Here is a 9586-nt window from a genome sequence, read left to right as displayed (position 1 = left end):
TTGTTTAAAATAGGTCTTTCATTTTTAATCTCATTTTTTCTTCAAAATTATACAAGGAGAATTACTTTTCAAGTAGTTGATCGATTAAGAAGCGACACTCATCCATGGTTAAGTGCACGCACACTTTTTGTCTTTTTGTAGATACTGTTACCAATTTTAAATCTGGTAACAGCGCTACTGATACACAGCGCGCTTATGCCGTCTCTTGTTCAAAATTTTCAGTCACTAGCCAGTCCCGAGCGCCAGCGAGAATATATAACCATTGTAACCAGAAATGAGTCTGGTAACAGAGTATAATAAAGTGCAACTGAGTCACATAAACTAGCCAATATTTTCGTGTCTACGAGTAGTTGGCTATTTACTGAGTTAGGTACTATTACCACATAATATAATAATATATTTCTATTGGTAAAAATATTGGTAAATAGAATTATTCATCGTCATAAAATATTTATTTGCAAGATTTTTAACTGTTACCAATGGTAACAGTGGTTACATGGACGCTTCGCCAATGGAAACAAGTGACTAAAACAGTAAAATAAATGACATAAATTTTAGGAATTTTAGGAAAATATGTATATATACCAACCTTGGACATTGAAGAGACAACACATAAGAAAAATAGAAGCGTTCGAAATGTGGTGTTACAGAAGATAAATGAAAATTTAGTGGGTTGAAAGGATGTTGAAGTGTTACGACGTTTAAATAAGGAGTTAAAAATTATGAACAGTATAAAAACAAGAAAACTGGAATATTTGGGTCACATTACCAGAGGAGAAAAATATGAGTTACTGAGAGTTATTATGCCAGGAAGGATCCAAGGAAAAAGCAGCAGAGGAAGAAGACGCATCTCCTCGCTGAGAAACCTTAAAGAATGGTTTAACTGTAGTTCATTACAACTATTCAGAGCAGCAGCCAACAAAGTGACCATAGCCATTATGATATCCAACCTCCGATAGGAGATGGAGCATTAAGAAGAAGATGTCTCCATACTTCAAAAATGTGGTCTAGAGGTAATAATACTCTTTTTCCAAGATGAAGCACAAATCAATTTATTAAAAACACTGCAGGTTTAAAACACTTTAGACGCGTTCCGGCCCAACACGAACCATCATCAGCAACAACAGGCAACAACAAACCAAAACAGGAAGGGGAAATCAACTATTCTACAGTTACAAAATATATATATTTTTTAGAATATAAATAATTAAAAGCAGGAATAAAATATTTAAACAAGAAAAACAATTTATGGAAATAGGATAACATAAAATTGTGTTCTGCAAAATCGGAAATAACGAGATAATTGCCCTACAAAACTTAAATAAAAAATTCTAATATTGTGTTGGACCTCCTCGTTAACTTCTTACTCTATTAGCCACACTGTCAATTAATGCATTAAAAAAAATTTTGATCCAAAGTTGCCCATATGTGCTTCACAGCTTCACTTAACTCTTGAAGCGTATTCACAGGATTTTCTAACATATAAAGTTGTCGTGTTATTGTGGCCACGACATATGTTCTATGCAATTCTTATCCGGTGATCGGGCTGGCCACTCTGTTCTGGCAGGCTGTAATCTTCAGACGGGCCTTGTCTTCAATGAGGACAAAAAATTTCCGATTGCACCCGCAAATGGTACAGCAATTTCTACAACCATATCTCTATATCTCTGATCCATTATAGTAGCCTTTGTCAGAACCACTAAGTCCGTGTGGCCATCAAAACAAATACCACCCCAAACGCATATAGAGCTTTTCCCAAAAGCAGATATAGGCGCCTTATAATGTTCATTATAAGGCATCTCTCTTCTCGTTCCCTTCAAACCAAAACAAGACCATCGAAATTGTTTATACGAAATCTAGACTCATATGTAAATAAACAGTGTCTCACTCCATTCGTTGATTGTCCAGTTGCGGTGTTCTTCCAGGGCCGCCGCTGAGGTGTTGGCCGCCCGTGTGCAACTTAATATTTGCCGCCCCCCTTCCAACACTTTACAAATATGTACACACTAGTATTTAAAGAAATGTGCAGAAGATGCGTAATAATAATAATTTGTAAATAGATAAATACTTGAACAATTGGAGTAATATCCATGATCCAACGCCCATTATATGTATATCCTAATTTAAACTTCCATTTAATTAAAATAAACCGTGAATAATATAACATAAAACATAAAGAAACTAAAAACAAACTTTTCTGGCTTCCGTTTCGGGAAAAATTTTTACGATGTCTTTGTTTTTAATATCCAATGTCGTACACACTTCATGGTCGATAAATAACATTACTAAAGCAGAAAGTCTATCTTGCTTCATTGAGAATCGCAAATAATTTTTAATTATTTTAAGTTTTGAAAACGAACGCTCACCCTTAGTAAATGTTAGAGTTGGGAATATACGTACGATTATTATGTACGATTGATTATAGTTAAGTTTGGAAATGTTAATATAATATTATTTCGTAAATGTATTCAAGAATATTACCAGGACGTTTTTCTGCGGTAAAGTCGCGTTTACACGATGGCAATTGGCGAGACAATTGTCAATGGACAATTGTCATCACGTGGTTGCGGATTGTCGGAGGCCAGTCCAGTTGAAAGAGAAGATGTTTACACGGGGTCATGATGTTTAGTTGGCCCCGTGTAAACATCTTCTCTTTCAACTGGACTGGCCTCCGACAATCCGCAACCACGTGATGACAATTGTCCAATGACAATTGTCTCGCCAATTGCCATCGTGTAAACGCGACTTAACATATGGTTGAATAGCTTTAATTTCTTTATATAAATCGGTTGCACTCATGTCAGTCTCTGAGCTGTTTATGTCTGTAAGGGCTTTATACACTTTCTCACAATTGAATATATTTATCCATTGAATTTCCAAATTCATATCTCTTTTGTTATCATTTTGCAATTCTTCTAAAGTCTAAAGCATCATATATTTTATTTATCTGGGCTTTTAATGGAGCGATTACATCGATCAGACTCTCGCATCGCATGTCCAACAATGCTTTTAATGTTCACTTTGGAAAATGCTTTAATAAAATGTTCCTTCAAATATTCGAAGAAGAAAAAATACATATATTTCCTGTACCTACAGTATTAAAAAATTCCACCCACTCAAAACTTATTTTTACTGCATCATTCACCACCAGATTTAAACTATGTGCAGAACAGGGAATAAAAAATGATCGAGGATATTTTTCTCGAGGATTTTCTGCAATCAAATGTGTCTACCACGCATATTGGCTCCATTATCGTAACCGTGTCCACGCATATTATCCATAATTTATATTTAATTCTTCAAGTGTATTCTCTATAAATTCAAAGAGACCTTGTCCAGTTACGTCAGTTTCAGCAGAAAAGCCCAAGAAATATTCAAATATCCGAACTGGTGTTGAAACACATCTTACTACAATAATTGTTATTTGTTCTAAGTGCGGTATATCTGGGCTACAATGTAATATAATAGCAAACTATTTAGATTCTCGAAAAAAAAGCACTATAAATGTTAAATGAAACGCATTTTAGTAATATCAGGTAATAATAATAATAATTATTATTGTTTGGAATATTATACTTTAGAATTAGAATTATCTAAAACATTACTATTTAATTATTTGAACTTCTTTGCGTTTTAAAAAAGTAGTATTATCAGTGGCCTGCTTTTGGCCGCCCCTATTGTGGGCCGCCTGTGTGCGATGCACACTTTGCACATATGGTAGCGGCGGCCCTGTGTTCTTTAGTCCATAGTCTTCTCAATCTGCGATGTTTCCTAGTTAGTACTGGATGAGATGAACGTTTTCTGACTTTTAAGCCAGTCATATGCAACCTTCTTCTAACGGTTTGTTTGAAATTATTCATCCAGTGGTATTACGCAATGTTCTGTTGATGCGAGAAGTACCTATGTAGTCTATTATACAGAGTGAGTCAATAGTTCAAATACTAATTGTTTTTTTGAAAAATGCTCAGATCTTCCGATTAGTATTTCAAATCGAAATTTTTTACATACAATAATAATGTATACAGGGTGTCTCAATTTAGAGATGTGACGTCATCGTTGATTTTCGTAAATGGCAACACTCATTTTGATAGCTATTTTGATAGGGTGTGCAAAGTTACACATAACTGTAAAACATCAAATTTTTATTCCCTAGCATTTACAAGATAATAAAAAATAACAAACTGATGAAAAACAAGATCAAATAATTGAATTTAATTATTTCAATTAAGCAAATGCTCATAATGTTCAAAACGAATTTCGATCGCGTTTGGATATTGTCAAAAATAATCAGTGGGTAACATTATGAGCATTTGCTTGATTAAAATAATTAAATTTAATTATTTGATTACTTGTTTTTCATAACTTTGTTATTTTTTATTATCTTATAAATGGTAGGGAATAAAAATTTGATATATTGCAGTTATGTTTAACTTCACACACCCTATCAAAATAGCTATCAAAATGACAGTGCTGCCGTTTAAGAAAATCAACGATGACGTCATATCTCTAAATTGGGACACCCTGTATAAATTATCATTGTATGTAAACAATTTCGATTTTTAATACTAATCGACAGGTCTAAGCATTTTTCAAAAAAACAATTAGTATTTGAACTATTGAATTTATTCCAAATTACAGACACTTGTTGTTCAAAACTTTGTTATTTTTTATTATCTTGTAAATGATAGAGAATAAAAATTTGATACTTTGCAGTTATGTATAACTTTATACACCCTATCAAAATAGCTATCAAGATGACAGTGTTGCCATTTAAGAAAATCAACGATGACGTCATATCTCTAAATTTGGACACCCTGTATACATTATTACAGTAAGTAAAAAAAGTCGATTTGAAATACTAATCGACAGGTCTGAGCATTTTTCAAAAAAACAATTAGTATTTGAACTATTGAATTTATTCCAAATTACAGACTCACTCTGTATGTTGGGTTCATTCTAGCAATAATTCGCGTATATCGGCCGTCAACAGGGTTGTATTTTTATTTTGTATTTTTGCAAATATATGTTCTATGTTGTACTTGTATTTTTACACAAAAACTTACACCATATGAAGAAAGGCAAGAATGGTTTTTTGTGAGAAAGGTTTCTTCTTCTTCTTGTAGTGCCTGTCCGTTTCGGATGTTGGCGACCATCATGGCAATCTGTACTTTGCACACTGCTGCTCTGAAAAGATTTGTATTGGTTGTGTTGAACCACGTACGTAGATTTTTCAGCCACAAAATCCTTCGCCGTCCTGGTCTTCGCTTTCCCTGTACTTTTCCCTGTAAGACCAGTTGCAGCAGTCCATATCTTTCACTGTTTCTCATGATGTGACCGAGGTATTCGATTTTGGCTGTTTTTATTTTGATTAACAGCTCTTTTTCTTTTTGCATTCTTAGCAAAACACCCTCATTAGTAATGTGGTCGGTATAAAATATCTTCAGGATTCGACGATAAAGCCACATCTCAAAAGCCTCAATTTTCTTGCAGGTAGCGTCTGTGAAAGTCCACGACTCAACTCCATACAACAGTATAGGAAAGATATAACATCGTAGTAATCTGACTTTTATGGGTATCGACAAATCATGACATTTGAACAACTTTGCCATTTTTTTAAATGCAGATCTTGCTTTCTCTATCCTACATTTGATTTCTATAGAATGGTCCCTATTTTCATTGACGTTCGTACCAAGGTATGTATATGTTTTTACTCTTTCTATTTGTTGACCATTCACACTGATTCGTCCAAATTGCTGTTTGTTCTTAGAGATAATCATACATTTTGTTTTCTTAGTGTTTAGTGAAAGTCCGTATCTCTGACTGACCTCTGCGATTCTGTTCATTAACTCCTGAAGGGCTTCAGAACTGTCAGCGAATACCACAGTGTCGTCTGCGTATCTTATGTTATTGATACATTCTCCGTTAATTCGAATTCCGGCTTCAACATCATCCACAGCTTCTTGAAAGATTTCCTCAGAGTAGATGTTAAATAGCAGTGGGGATAGTATACATCCCTGACGGACCCCACGTTTGATTTTGATATCGTCGGATTCTCCTGCCTCTGTCTTGATAGAGGATGTTTGATTCCAGTACAGATTGCTGATAATCCTTAAATCACAGGTGTTAATTCCCATATTGGTTAATATCTCCATCAGCTTGTCGTGCTTTACTGCATCGAACGCTTTATGGTAATCAATGAAACATGCATAAATATCGCAATTTACGTCTCTACATCGTTGAAATAGCACTTGTATACTAAATAGAGCCTCGCTTGTACCCACTGCATTTCGAAAACCAAACTGTGTTCGGCTGATTTTTTCTTCGCACAGTCTATATATCCTTCCTTAATTAGGAGAAAGGTTTACTTACTTTTTAATCCATCATTTTTTAACTTTTATAAATGAGTAAACAATCGAAAGTCAAAACTAAATTTCTTCGTATCTTCATACCAGTTTTTCTGCTCAATTTTCCGCTAATATACATAATTTTAGGAATTAAATAAAGTAGGCTAAATAGATATTGATTATTCGCTACCGTAGAAAAATGCACTACCATTAAAATCGCATAAACAATGAACATGAACCGGTTAATGCATTTCGTTGTCTAGATTCAAAATTGGCATATATAGGTTTCCCTACTTTCCCTTGTTTATACTCGTGGTTTAATGGAGGGCGTTTGATCCGACTCTAACAATAAACAATACGAAAGCAACAATTCGCATGATTTATTTTTTATGGTTAATGTTATATCGCACTTCTTCACGTTCCCAGAACTAATTCGGTTTTAAGACAATTGAATTGAATCTTACGGATATTATAGCTTGAGCAGACAAAGATTAGTCCGACAAATATCTCACCGATTTGTTAAATTAGTAAGCGCTAGTGATTTGCATTTTATTATTTTTTTGTGCTCGAATTAGCCTTGAATTAATGAGCAAGATCTAAACAATGGTTTCGAAGAGTGCGTTATCTACAAAGAGAACACTTTCACTAGAAGTAAAGTAAACATATACACGTGTTCTCGCTTAAATGCGATTGTTAAAGTTTTAGTACTTGTGTTTTGATTTAACATAAACTGAAATTGGAGTAGAGGAAGAAACGCAAGAAGAAAGAGGAAGAAACGCAAGCTAGGCTTAACCAACTTCAAATAAACACAAGAAATAGCAGGGAAATTTATAACGAAAAGTGAATACAAGCGACTAGAATATGCAGACGAAAAAAAGAGGGACTTTGAAAAAACAAGTACAAGAAAAAATCCTATAGCATAACAACATACACGAATGCAGAAAATTCTATAAAATAATAAACATATACACGCAGTCATTTAGACCAAAATTGACAATATGCAAAGAGAAGAACGGAGAACTACTAACAGAATTGTAATTTGTTTTCCAATTTGTTTCTTCCCAGGTATACATTATTATTGTATAAGAATGCTATCATTCTCATGGCATTTGCTTAAATTCTTGAAGTGGAGGCGAGAGATCAATGGATAACCACACAAGAAGTAGTGCAAACTACTTGCATGATCCTTTATCCAATTGACTAGGTACTATGAGCTTGCTTAGAGTTTAAAGGATCGGGTAGGGTCGCGGTAGAAAACCGGGAAATAGTTATTTATGTACCAAGTCAGTAAAGTGACTCTTTATCAAACGAGTCTGATATTATGAGCCGAGCGAGCGTAGCGAGCAAGGCGAATAACAGACGAGTTCGATCAAGAGTCGTAACTGACGTGGTGCATACAAAATTTTATCGCCAATCATAAAAAACATTAACATTTACTTAACACTTACTTAATTACATCCTTCTAATGAAAAAAGAGTGTGTGTACCTTGTACGCACGAAAGAAGTTATACTTCTATTATAATGATTTCAAAGAAATAAATATGTTTTAAACAATTTTATTGTATTTATATTTAAATAATACAGTAGAGTCAGGGGCGGCCCGTCGGGGTAGGCAAGGTAGGCGCCGCCTACCCTCTTTAAATGTAGTACAATAATATAAATTATTAATATAAATTACTTATTTCAAAATTGTAATTTATAAATTTTGACACAATATCTACAATAAAATAGCAAAAATTATCCAAATTATTTTTAAAAATATCCAAAAAATTTTCTCCGTAGTTATAATTATTGTACGCTCCTTGTAGTATCAGTAGTACTGTATAGATTCTATATTCTCCTTGGTCAGGCACTCGGGAACGTAGCCTGAAATAGAACGACGCCAACACCGAATTGACGTGCGATCTCTCTCTGTTTACGTGAGCAGGCCTGCTGCAGGTCTGCTCGTAGCGACCGTATTCTACGATTTTGAACGGGCGGATAGGCACAGAGTCTTATAGCCGGACCTACAAAATTTTATCAGTTGCTTCTCTTGTGTCTTGTGAAACTGTTTTAAAATAATTGTTTTTTGATTTTGGCTGTTATTAGTAGGTTAAGTATTGAATAAAACTAGGTAGGACAATTTAAATTTGTTTATGAAAACTGAATAATGTGTTATTAGATTACATAGATAATTAAAAATTTAAAGCGAGGTTAATTGTTAACTTATCAATTTATTCGAATAGTAAATTATTATTTGATACATAAATAAAATAAGTAATATTTGACGTTGTTGAAACGTAGGTGTGTTAGTTTTATTGGTGGAAAAACTTAAGTCATCGAATATGAATATTTTAAACGATGTAATATGCAGTTTGATCGAGACGCCTGTTTCAAGGCGCCAAAATCAAGAAAGATTAGTAATTATTTCAATGGGCCGGCCTTTACAAAATTTAACAATTTTATCCACAGATAAGACAAAAGACAATCAACCATTTTCGAGATCGTTTAAAACAACATGGTATGAAAATCATAAATGGCTAAGCGGAAATTATTTTAAAAATTCACTTTTCTGTTGGCCTTGTCTGTTGCTCTCAAATTTGAAGCAAAATGTTTGGGTGAGTCAGGGATATTCAGATTTGAAAAATTTATCAGCTAGTGTAAAAAAACATGAATCTTCGAAAGAACATTTAAACAATTGCTTAGATTTAAAACGGTTAGAAAAAAATAAACAAACTACTGACAGTGCTTTCGCTGGACATATTTCTCTATCTAATAAGATATATAATGAAGAAGTTGAAAAAGATTGAAGAAGTTGAAGAAATTGATGTTACAATTATTTTAGCAAAACAAGAACTTACATTTCGCGGTCGTGATGAGAGCCATAATTCTTCAAACATGGGTAATTTTAAAGAAATTTTTAATTTAGTAGTTAAACGCGATCAGGAAATCCAGGATCATGTTAAAAAATAGAAGGGGTGTTCACGGGTTTGTCAAAAACAATACAAAATGATTTAATAGATTGTCTTGCCGATTACGTAAAAAATGAAATTTCAACAGAAATTAATGCAAGTCAATTTTTTTCTATACTAGCTGACGATACTACTGATATAACCGAAAAATCACAGTGTACTTTAACAATCCGTTTTGTTAACAAAGTTGGTCAGGTAACAGAAAGATTTTTAGGGTTTTTTGATGTTAGCGATAATAGATCTGCAGACGCTCTATATAGTTTAATTTCAAACGTGCTTGAGCCATATGAT

The sequence above is a fragment of the Diabrotica virgifera genome, chromosome 8 (assembly GCF_917563875.1).
Source record: "Diabrotica virgifera virgifera chromosome 8, PGI_DIABVI_V3a".
Taxonomy (NCBI): domain Eukaryota; kingdom Metazoa; phylum Arthropoda; class Insecta; order Coleoptera; family Chrysomelidae; genus Diabrotica; species Diabrotica virgifera.
This window is presented reverse-complemented; position numbering follows the sequence as displayed.